The sequence below is a fragment of the Acomys russatus genome, chromosome X (assembly GCF_903995435.1).
Source record: "Acomys russatus chromosome X, mAcoRus1.1, whole genome shotgun sequence".
NCBI classification, from domain to species: Eukaryota; Metazoa; Chordata; class Mammalia; order Rodentia; family Muridae; genus Acomys; species Acomys russatus.
In genome coordinates this window covers 119,622,755-119,635,233 of record NC_067169.1, presented here as the reverse complement: position 1 = coordinate 119,635,233, position 12,479 = coordinate 119,622,755, and positions in this window count along the sequence as shown.

The following is a 12,479-nucleotide window of genomic DNA, read 5'->3' as shown; positions in this document are numbered from 1 at the left end:
GCTAACCCTTGGATCAGCCTTGCCCTTCCATGGACAGCAGCCACAGTTTTATGCCCTCAGCAAACTGGGTGCAGAAGGCTATAGCTACTGACCTGGTGGTGTCTCCTCACACTAGTCAGGTATCTGGAAGCAGGAGATTCCATTCTCCTGGGTCCCTGCCCTCCGGAGATGTTGCCAGGAAGTTTCTGAGCAGCAACCCTGGGTCACAGCCAAGCATCCCTTAGCCCTGTATAAGCACACCTCAAACTACTGCTTGTGTGCTAAGAGATGGACACTACTGCACCCTGGCCTGGGAGACCCAGGCCTTTCCTCTCAGCGCTTCGGAGTAGGAAATTGCTTGACACATGAGGAAGACAGACACTAGAAACGTTGCAAAAGAACCTGTAAATGCTTGCTACAAAATATCCTCCACTTCACAATTTTTTTTTCCTTTTTGAGATGGGGTTTCTCTGCGTAATCTTGGCTGTGTTGGACTCCCGTTGTACACCAGGCTGGCCTGGAACTCACAAAGATCTGCCTGCCTTTGTCTCCCAGGTGCTGGGATGCAGCCGTGAGCCACCTCACCTGGCCCCCTAATACTTGTTCATCAACCTCAAGGAATCAGAGTTATATTTAGGATTTGTAAGATAAGCAATAGCTGGGTGGGAGCCAGCCTTCCTTGCTGGGGAAACCTCTCCACAGAGCTCTTGCACTGCAGAAGGACTGGGGGCTTTCCCTGTTCGTCACACATTTGCCAGGGCATCAGTGTCGACTCAGTGCCTGGCCCTGGACTTGGCACCTGGTCTCCTGGATGCTGTTCATACACTACATGGGTCTGGGCTGAAATAACAACATGAGGAAGCACACATGATGTGTGTGTGGGGGGGGCACAGACACTAAGTGCTGTTTATCTGAGCAATCCACACCGCAGCAGGAGATCCTTAGAACAGAGGGCATTTCCTTGCATTTCTCCCTTTCCCTAAACACCAAGGTGCTTGGGGCCATGTCAGCAAGGTCGGGCGGGGGGGGGGGGGACAGAGCACGAGGGAGGTCCTCTTTGCGATCCCCTACACGAGGGCATAGCAGTCTGAATGGGTCTGGTAAAAGCTTGGAGTGAGCCATATTCTGCAAGCCAATGGTGGCTCAATATTGCCTTGCCTTTAGAATCTGTACTGTCAGAGTGAGCTGACAGGGCCTTTACTTAGCTGCCTTCTCAGCACCATTCCACCCTGGCTCCTCTGAGCCCACAGTGGTCACACCATGCTGCCCAAGTGAGGAGAAGTCCATTTTGGAATATATCCTCCTCCTCTCTCCTAGGTATGTGCTTCTAGTATGGGCTTTGGGGTCTGAAACTTGGTTCTGGTGCCTCAGCTGCAGCCTGGTGAGTACCGATTGAGCTTCCAGCTCCACACAACCTCATAGGATGCTGAGAGTTGTGGGCACAGCAAACACAGCCTGATGATGACAAGCTGCGGACCCAACGACCAAGACCCACAAAGGTTTGTATTCCATTCCATCCATGCCTTACACCAAGCCTGCTGCTTGTGTGAGAACAGGGCCACTGGGATTCACCTGTTGGGATCCATGGTCAGGACTGTCACCAGGTTGAAGGAAACCTGGATCCTTCTCATTGAGCACCTGGGACCTGACAGACAGACTGCCCTCTGAGGATCCTACTCTCGTCCAATAGGCAGCTCAGATAAGGCCAGTGGGGTTCAGTTTCCCCAAGGCTTTATGTGCAACGGTATCTGTGGGTACACATATACATTTTCTTCTGTTCCATCCTGCATGCTTGTCCTAAGGAAAAGCCACTTGTGCAAACTGATTTTCTGCCTAGATGCATGCTGCTTCCTCTGGTCCTTGACCCAGAGAGAAGGCACCTCCTATTGCCCTGGCCAGCAGCACCAAGCTGGACCAGAGTGAGGTATTCATTTCTGTTCCCAGTGAGACCTGCCCTCCTTGCTCCTCTGGACAACTAAGAGGACTCAGAATGCAATTAGTCACATCATAACAATTAGATGAGGCACAGCTGTATATTTCTGGCCATGTGTCTCTCAGTCAGGGCTCCTGGGAACCTACCTTCTTGGAATTGGGGTCAGAACAAAAGGGCTACTGTGCAGCAGAATTTTCACAGATCCATTGTATCTAGCCTGAATCTGGACTGACAGCAGCTAAGCTGTGAAGCTGCCTTTGGTCAGTGATCATTATGTCAGAGTCTTTGTGTTGTTGTCTTGGAGGTTTCTCTGAGCCTTTGCATAAACCCAGTGCTCTGACCTGTGTGGCAACCCAGGAAGTCTCATATGTCTGAGGTGATGGCTCTTTCCAGATAGCCCCTAGATCAGATAGGAACTTTGGGTGTGTGGAAGTTGACTCGCAAAAGATGCCTTTTCTTACTTCGAGACAGAGTTTATCTGTTTTAGGCTGGTTGTCCTGGAACTCACTCTGTAGACCGGGCCAGCCTTGACCTCACAGATTCCCACCTGCTTTGGCATTCCCTGAGTAAGTGCTGGCATTAAAGGCAGTGACACCTTTTTTGTGTAACAGTAAAAAGAGATTTTAGGGCCAGGTGTCATGGTGCAAGTCTGTGATCTCAAAACTAAGGGAGGCAGAGACAGGCAGATCTAGGTGTGGTCAAGGCCAGCCATGTCTAAAACGTCAGTCTAGGACTGATAAGGCTACACAAAGGAACTTCATCTTGGGAAAAAGAAAGGAAGGAAGGAGGGAAGGAAGTCAGAGAAAGGAGAGAGAGAGAGAGAGAGAGAGAGAAAGAGAGAGAGAGAGAGAGAGAGGAGAAGAGAAAGAAAGAAACCCTATCTATAAAAGAAAATAAAGATTGCTTTACCCAAGTAAAATTTGATAATCACAAAGTAAGTCATTCAATGAGATCCCAGAAACCATGCTTAGTAATCCTTCCTGTGTGTTTTTTGAAACTCACTGACATTTAAATGGACATTTGTTATACTGAAGTAGCCAGAAAGCCGGCATGAGTTTTGTTGTGCTCATAGGCATCAGACACAGATATCTGCCCATTTTGCCTGGCAGAAGGGAAGAGGTTCCTTTTGGTGAAGGGGAACTAGGTGTCTTTGGACCTAACAGTCCAGAATTTATCGACCAAAACGGGCAGCATGGTCTCTTCTGTAGGTGCTTCTCAGCTGAAGTTAGGGTTGGTACTGGAGGCAGTGACCTCAGAGTGAGTCAGCAGGCAGGACAATCAGAGGACTGACTGTCTCTATGCTGATGTCAACTCACACAGTGGTGACACCTGAATAGGGCCAGGGGACACTCCCTCCTCTGTGTTCCCTCAGGCAAGGCCACTTCTGTTGGCACGACCTTGTAGGGACCTTTCTCTAGAAGCCTCCATCCTATCCAGTGAGTGCCACTTCCCCTCCCCGACCCCAGACTCTCAAACTGCACAGACAGGCACAGGAGCACCAAACCCCAGGTTTGCATGGCCTGTCCTTAAGCAAAAGCCCACTGCTGGGCATGTTGTTGAGAAGCAGCAGAGAATCAATGTTAGTGGAGTTTCAGGACACACAGGGCATGTGACCTGGGCCTCCTCACTGAGCTCACAGCCTAATGGCAAGAAGGGGAGGGCCCAGGAGGAGCAGCACAGAGCTTGCCACCTGCCTGCCTCCACACTCAGGAGGAAGGAGGAAGAGTGGGTGGCAGGAGTTAGGGCAGGCCCAGCACTGCTTGAGACCCTCCAGGAGAAAGACCACAGCCACAGGAGGGCCAGGGCAGAAACTCTGCTCCAGAGTTTCCTTGTTTTAGTTCCTTTGAGTGGATTCCAAGGCTTTCAGTCTTAAGGTCCCTGGGTGGGTTCAGCCTTGTGGTCACCAGGCAGAACAGGCCTCCAGCTCACAGTATCCTGGTCATGCATCCAGGTTCAGGCTGAGGGACCCCCACTCCAGGTGAGGGGGTTCACAGCAGCACAGAGTACCATTGGTCAGGCCTGTCCCTGCTGCTCCTGTAAAACTGTTGAGGGAAGTTTACCAACATCAACTCAGGTGCCTTTGCCCAGCCCCTGACACATACTTTCTTTTCTTTTTCTATTTTCTTTCATTCTTTTATTTTTTTCTTTCCATTTTCCGGGACAGGGTTTCTCTGGGTCGCCTTGGCTGTCCTGGACTTGCTTTGTAGACCAAGCTGCCCTGGGACTCACAGTTCTCAGCCTGCCTCTGTCTCCTGAATGCTGGGATTAAAGGCCTGGTCTTCTGAAAACAGGCAGTCTGTGAGATCAGTGCAGCAGGATGCTCTAACCATTATGGAAACCATTGGATCAGGCTCATCCTGAGGACCTCTAAAGAGGGCAGGGGTAAGGGTCCATAACAGCTGGCCCAGAAAGAAGTCAAAAAGGAGTGTCAGGGGATGGGCCAGGGCTGAATGGAGAAGGAGTCTATGAGAAACCTTGGAAGTAAGGATAGGGTGCCCTGCAGCAGGAGGACAAGTGCTGGTCTTGTGGGTGGGGCTTTGACTGCTGAGGTCATAGTGGTGGGCGGGGCTTGTAGGCTAGGGTGGAAGGGTGGGTGGATCTGGACCTAGTAAGAGTTAGAGAAGGAAACTGTGCACTGTGGAATCCCTTGGGAACAGGTACTGTCAGGGGTGGGGGCGGGATGGTGTTCTGGAGTGCTTAGAGCTGAGGCAGGGAGGTAGACAGACTCAGGCAGGGGTATGAGGGCAAAACTAGATGTGAGAGGCCCACCTGATTACTAGGGAAGCAGGAAGTGGTGAGGTGTTGGGGGTGTGGCTATGGATCCTGCAGAGTGGAGGTAAGGGGCTGCCAGGGTGGGAGGCCAGGTGACCACTTACAAAATTGGTCTGCACTCTGGATGTTGACCTGAGAGGAGGAAGGTTCATCCCTAAGAGCAGGACAGGGCTGTGTAGGTGTATACTAGTGTTGGGTTGTGAGAGCTGACTGAAGAGTGGTGGCCTGAGCTCTCTTGCTGATGCAGGGCTTGAGTGATGTCTGGCCTTTCTCTGATTGCTGGATTGTGTCTGTATAACTTTTGGTCCCTACTTAATGTTGCCCAGATCCACTGAAGGAGAAGGGGGCCCAGGACTGTTTCTGTTGTGGCGGTTGTTGTGGGCTGGGCTGTGTGAGTGGTGAGATAAGTGAACAGGGAATGCAGAGCACCAGGCCAAGGCTATGATGTTAGTGGTTACTTTCTGAGGAGGAGGCAGAAGGCTGAATCCTCACTTGACCTTCATTTGGCAGAGAACACCTGTAGCAGTGGGACACTGTGACCTGCTGAGGTAGAGTAGTGGGTGGGGGCTGTGGTTGCAAAGGTCAGGGAAGGGCAGTGGGTTTCAACCTTCCTAATGCTGTGACTCTTTAACACAGTCCCTCATGTATTTCGTTGCTATTTCACAACTGGAATTTTGTCACTGTTACAAATGGAACCAAAACATACATAGCTGGTGTGGGGGTCGCGACCTATAGCTTGAGAACCCTGTCTGTTAGGGGATTGGGGGGATGAGGTATTGTACATTCTTAGGGAGAAGCTGTGAGTGCTGAGCTAAGGGGCTGTAGATGTGTGGGGAGGGGGGCCGGGAGAGAAGCTGTCTCTGCTGGGGTAGCTTGTGCTGGAGGTGTTGTGAGTGGGGCAGTGATGACTTAGGTAGTAGTGGTTGGCTGGGCTTGATGCTGAGGTGCAGCTGAGGCTGATGATGTAGGCATAGTGGGCAGAGCTTGCAAGCCAAGGTAGGAGCTTTGAGCAGTGACAGGTCTGCCTCCTGTCTTGCCAGTTGATGGACACGTTGAGGGCTGCGTGAAGTGTAATGTGTTGGCCAAACTACTGAATGCAGTGGAGAAGAGGGAGCCTGTTTGTGTGTGCTGCAGCAACTCTTGTGGGTGGGGCTGTGAGTGCTTTCCTAGGTGGGCTGCATTTGGACTGGATATTCCCAGGAAGGGCCAATCGTCTTACCTATCTCCTTTTTGGAAGGAATAGAAAGTATTCATGAGTCCAGCTCTGGTTATCTTAAGTAGGCATATTTGGAGTTATTAACAATGTTATGCCCAAATTTTGAGAGATTCTCCGAGCAGACCACCCAAGAGCTGAGTCCAAATGCAGTGGCAAGGATCTCTTTATATTGCAGGTTCGAACCCAGGACACACCGCCAATGTGGTGACACAGAAGGTACAGGGAAATGGCCTGGAGTCTCCATTGAGAGGGTTTTTTTTTTTTATAGGTTTTAAACAAAGAAATGGGTTCTTTACTATATGATTGGATGACACCTGGGCAGAAAAGCTGCAAGCAGAGAGTTACAAGACTTAGAGTTTCATGGTTGGGTAATAGGTGTAGGGGCAAGTTGGCCTATAGAAAAGATTGGCTGAGGCCGTCCTTTGGGCATTAGGAACTTTGACCTGGCCTCTCCTAATTGGTTGTCGCTTTGTGCCAGACCACCTGCTGCTCAGCTTGACCAGCAGAGAGTGTATTTGGACTTTCCCAAGGTGAGCTGATTGTATTGCCAGGGAATATTTTTTCTGTTTTGGCTAGTTTGTGCTTAGTCTGGAATATGGGTTCAGCCCTTGGCTAGGTTGAACACAAAATGGAGTTTCCTTTGCAAAGTGGAGTTTCTTTTTCCAAAAGGAGTTGGTTTGGTCGTTACAAACAGGATCGTTTAGACTGAGGGTTTTATTTTATATTTTAATCCGTTTGTGTGTGTCTGCAGATGCAGGTAGATACCCTGAAAACCTTATTCAGTATTTGTCATGGAAGCCATTCAATTGTAGAATAGTAGAATTATCCACATCCTAGATGGCATTAAACAGGAAACTATAAAAACCCAACATCTACAGGAACTCAGAAAATGCTAAATCAGGTTGTTTCAGTTGTCTTTAGGGATTTTTAACGATATTCAATAAGGCTACAAATCCTGGCTCAGAGACCCTGAGTTCAATTTCCAGCAACTAACCATGTGGTTCACAACTATCTATAGTGAGATCTGGTGCCCTCTTCTGGCGTGCAAGCACACATGCTGTCTAAATAATAAATACATCTTTAAAATTTTTTTCTGTAAGATACTAACATACCGCTTATATTTTAGCCCTTTGAAGTCACCTAGTGTCTTTCCTTGGGCTCTTTAGCTTTGTTTTTTATCTTTGTCCTAGTGTCAGATGGTCTCCTGACCCAGGGCAGATACGTTGGAGGAAATTTTAAAACAAGCATGCTTGGGTTGGGAGACAAGGTGTCTAATCCAACTCCAGAGCCAGGTCTTTAATAGAGTAATACAGCATGAAGCAATAGAATTTCAACGAAAATTAATGAAAACAGATGGGGAAGAATATGCCATCCTCACCAAAGGAAAAGCCTACCAAGAGGGCATTCCAATTCAGAACATCTTTGAACAATATACAAGGGCACCGAGATTTATTTTAAAAAAAGAAAAAGAAAAACAACAATAACAACAAAAAACCCGAAAACGAAAAAAAAAAATAAAAAAAAAAAAAAAAAAAAAAACCAGAACAAACTTGCTATTAAGGCCAAAATCATTGAATGATGTAGACACCTCAATTGTGGGAGAATTCACTGCCCCACTCTAACCAATGGACAGATCACTGAGACAGAAACAAAATACAGAAATAATGAAACCAACACATGGAATGAATCCAATGGACCCAATGGTTATATACAGAACTTTTTACCCAAGCACAAAGGAATATTCTCTCTTCTTTGTGCCACATGGAACCTTCTCGAAACTTGGCAGTATATAATCGGTCACAAAGCAAACCATAACTTATACAAAAAATTGAATTTACCCTTTGTGCTTTCTCAGATCACCATGGGTTAAAATGGATCTCAACAACAGAAACAACAAAAACCCTACACAATCATGGATAATGAGCAACTCCCTACTCACACAACTGTGTCAGGGAAGAAATGAAAAAGAAATTAAAGAATGTCTAAAATTCAATGAAAATGAAGGCACAACATACCCAAGCTTATGGGACACAATGAAAGCAGCACTCAGAGTAAAGTTTGTAGCATTAAGTGCCTTCATACAGAAATTGGGGAGATTCCATACTAGCCACTTAACAGCTCCTCTGGAAGCTTTCACAACAAAAGAGGCTGACACACACAAGAGGAGTACATGGCTGCAAATAATCAAACTCAAGCTGAAGTCAACAAACTACAAACAGAGGTCAAGAGGAAGAATGAACAGAATCAAGGGGCGGTTCTTTAAGAAAGTCAACAAGATAGACAAAGGACACACACTTAGCTAAACTAACTAAAAGGCAGAGAGAAAATATCCAATTCAACAAAATCAGAAAGGAAAAACAGAACATAACAACACACACTGGAAAAAAAAAACCCAAAGAAATAGTAGGTCTTACTTCAAAAAACCATAGTCTACAAAATTGGAAAATCTAAATGAAATGGACAATTTTTTGGTAGATTCCATTTCCAAATCTAAATCAAGATGGGGGGGAGGGGAATGCCCCATGGCCAGATGATTTTAGCTCAGAATTCTACCAGACTTTCAAAGAAGAGCTAATACCAATACTCTTCAAAGTATTGCACAAAATGGAAACAGAGAGAACATTGCCAAACTCACTCTATGAGGCCACAGTCATTCTGGTACCTAAAACACACAAAGACCCATCAAAGAAAAATAATTTCAGGCCAATTTCCCTTATGAACATTGATGAAAAAATACTCACAAACTGAATCCAAGAACACATCAAAGATATCATTCACCATGACCAAGTAGACTCCATCCTGGGAATGCAGAGGAGGTTCAACATATAAAAATCTTAGAGACACAACTTTAACTTCTGTCCCTAGTCTGTATTTGTCTCAGCAGGTTTTTACCTGGCTAACAGGCTCCATCCAGAGCTGCTGAGAGCTGGACCTGCTGGAAGTTGATGTAAACCAGTCTCCCAGTTGTGACTATTCCCTGTCTCTTCAACTGGATCAGCTAAACAGATGCTTCTCATAAGTGCCCCATTACCTAGCCTTTGACTAGCTTTTCAGCCTTTCTAGGCCCCAATAACAGCGCCCCTAATGTCACCAGGAAAAAAAGTGACAGAAGCGAATGACTTTGCCCATTGTCCCACTTTATAGGCTGAAATGCTAAGTCAAGGGCAACTCTCTGGCAGGAGGGACAAATGGCCACAAGGAAAAAAAGCTCTTAGTTCTGTTTAAACCAATCGTGCTTTGTGCCCACCTCATACCAAGCAAAAAGTGGGTGCCATCTGTATAATGGTCATGAGAGCACAGTACCTGGCCCTACAACAGGCCAAGTCAGAGGAATATTTGTCCCTACAGCAGGCCAACTCAGGGAAGAAGTTTCAGGGAGACCTGTCAGAGGGGGGAAATGAGAGACCAGAAGAACTAAAATTGGATTTCAGGTTCACCGGGACAAAGGTTAAGAAATAGGCCTAAAGGGGAGACCAGTCATTATAAGGCATGTCTGACCAGCTAAGGGGGAAAGAACCAGTCTGGCTGCAGGAGGGCAGGGAGGGTCCTGGAATCCTGTGTTTGGACAATGAAACTCTGTCAGTTCCTAGTTTGAATCTTGACACAGGTGACCTTTCCTCAGATGAGCTGGGTCAAGTTGCTCAACTTAAGCCAGGAAAGAGGCCAGAGGGCTCAGACTGAGAGCCCTGCCCAAGACTGTTTGTGTAACAGCAGTCCTGGGAAGGCTTTTGTGAGCCTGTGTGCTGGCCTGGAGTTTCCTTAAATAGTCCCTGAACTTCTCACCTGGATGTGTCAAGACTGGGAACTCACAAGCCTCACAGATGTCTCCAGCTCAGGTCAAGTTCCTCCCCTCCATGAGATACTAAGCCCTCTCAGGAGAAGTGAGCTGGGGCTGTCATCTGTCCACCAACGGGGGGAGAGGGGCAGATGGAGGGACCGATCTTGCATGACATGCACATGACCCAGCTAAGCCTATCTAAAATAGGGTTTCCTCAAGACACCTGATGTGCATTCATCTTACCTCTTCTTCTTAACGTCTTGCCTTTCCACCAGAATGAATCTGGCCAAAGACTCCCCTGCCCCACCTTTCATCCTGAGGTACTTTAAGTAAAAAAGACCTTTCCTGCCATGCGGGGTGGATACAGGGACATAGCCAGACTGTGCCACCTCATTTTCCTTAGCTTCGGATAGCCACAGTCCTTGGGGGAAGGTCCAAATTTTGAATCCCTTTTACCCTACAAAGATGGCTCCAACTGCAGATATGAATCAAATCCTAGGTATTATTCATCATCACCCAGAGACACCTCACTCACCCTAACTCAAGATGCCTAAGAGAGGCCATCCACAGCAGCTTCCCTTAGAGCTCCACAGGAAAAAGGCTATGGTTATAACAGTATTGTTTTTTAAATTACCTTTATTGCCTATAGGTCCTGCTGGCAATCAATCAAGACACAGACACGTGTTATATTGTAAAATGGCCTTAGTCAACCTGTCACAGGGCAGATATCAATCCTCTAAACTACCTCCCATAGTGGGGCAGCCATGGGATCCCTGCCTCAATCCCATGCCATCTGCTTCCAATAACTTCTATCAAGCTACCTCGCATCCATAACGCCAAATTCTTCCTACTGTTCTTCATCTGGGCCTGCCTGATCTACAGAGTGAGCTCCAGGACAACCAGGCCTAAAACAGAAACCCTGTCTTGAAGTAAGAAAAGGCATCTTTTGCAAGTCAATTTCCACACACCCAAAGTTCCTATCTGATCTAGGGGCTATCTGGAAAGAGCCATCACCTCAGGCATATGAGACTTCCTGGGTTGCCAGACAGGTCAGAGCACTGGGTTTATGCAAAGGCTCTGAGAATCCTTCAAGACAATAAGACAAAGACTCTGAGATAATGATCACTGACCAAAGGCAGCTTCACAGCTTAGCTGCTGTCATTCCAGATTCAGGCTAGATACAATGGGTCTGCGAAAATTCTGCTGCGCACTAGCCCTTTTGTTCTGACCCCAATTCCTAGAAGATAGGTCCCCAGGAGCCCTGACTCAGAGACACATGGCCAGAAATATACAGGCTCGCCCCATCTAATTATTATGATGTGAGTAACTGCATTCTGGTTCCTCTTACCTGTCCAGAAGGGCAAGGAGGGCAGTTCTCGCAGGGAACAGAAATGTGTACTTCACTCTGGTCAGCCTTGGGCTACTAACCAGGGCAATGGGAGGTCCTTCTCTCTGGGTCAAAACCACAGGAAGCAGCATGCATCTAGGCAGATAATCAGTTTGGACAAGTGGCCTTGTCCTTAGGACAAGCATGCAGGATGCAACATAAGAAAATGCAGAATTGTACCCACAGATACCATTGCAGGTAAAGCATTGGGGAAACTGAACCCCACTGGCCTTCTTATCTGAGCTGCCTATGGGACGGGTGTAGGAACCTCAGAGCACAGTCTGTCTGTCAGGTCCCAGTTGCTCAATGAGAAGGATCAGGGTTTCCTGTGAACCTGGTGACAGTCCTGACCATGGATCCCAGCAGGTGAATCCAAGTGGCCCTGTTCTCACATGAGCAGCGGGCTTGGTGTACAGCATGGATGGAATGGAATATAAATCTTTGTGGGTCTCTGTCGTTGGGTCCGCAGCTTCTCATCATCAGGCTGTGTTTGCTGTGCCCAGAACTCTCAGCATCCTACAAGGTTGTGTGGACCTGGAAGCTCAATCGGTACTCACCAGGCTGCAGCTGAGGCACCAGAACCAAGTTTCAGACCCCAAAGCCCATACTAGAAGCCCATACCTAGGAGAGAGGGAGGAGGATATATTCCAAAATGGACTTCTCCTCACTTGGGCAGCATGGTGTGACCACTGTGGGCTCAGAGGAGCCGGGGTGGAATGGTGCTGAGAAGGCAGCTAAGTAAAGGCCCTGTCAGCTCATTCTCACAGTGCAGGATCTAAAGGCAAGGCAACATTGAACCGCCATTGGCTTGCAGAACATGGCCCACTCCTAGCTGTTCCCAGACCCATCCAGACTGCTATGCCCTCATGTAAGGGGATGGCAAAAAGGACCGACCCTCATGCTGTGCTCCTCCCCCCCCCCCCCCCCCGACCTTGCTGTCATGGCCCCAAGCATGTTGGTGTTTAGGGAAATGGAGAACTGCAAGGAAATGCCCTCTGTGCTAAGGATCTCCTGCTGCAGTGTGGATTGCACAGAAAAACAGCTCTTAGTGTCTGTGTCCCCACAAGGCACATCATATGTGCTTCCTCATGTCATTATTTCAGCCCAGACACAGTTACTGTATGAACAGCATCCAGGAGACCAGGTGCCAAGTCCAGGGTCAGACACTGAGTCGACACTGATGCCCTGGCAAATGTGTGATGAACAGGGAAAGCCCCCAGTCCTTCTGCAGTGCAAGAGCTCTGTGGAGAGGTTTCCCCAGCAAGGAAGGCTGGCTCCCACCCAGCTATTTCTTATCTTAAAATTCCTAAATATAGCTCTGATTCCTTGAGGTTGATGAACAAGTATTAGGTGGCCAGGTGAGGTGGCTCACGGCTGCATCCCAGCACCTGGGAGACAAAGGCAGGCAGATCTT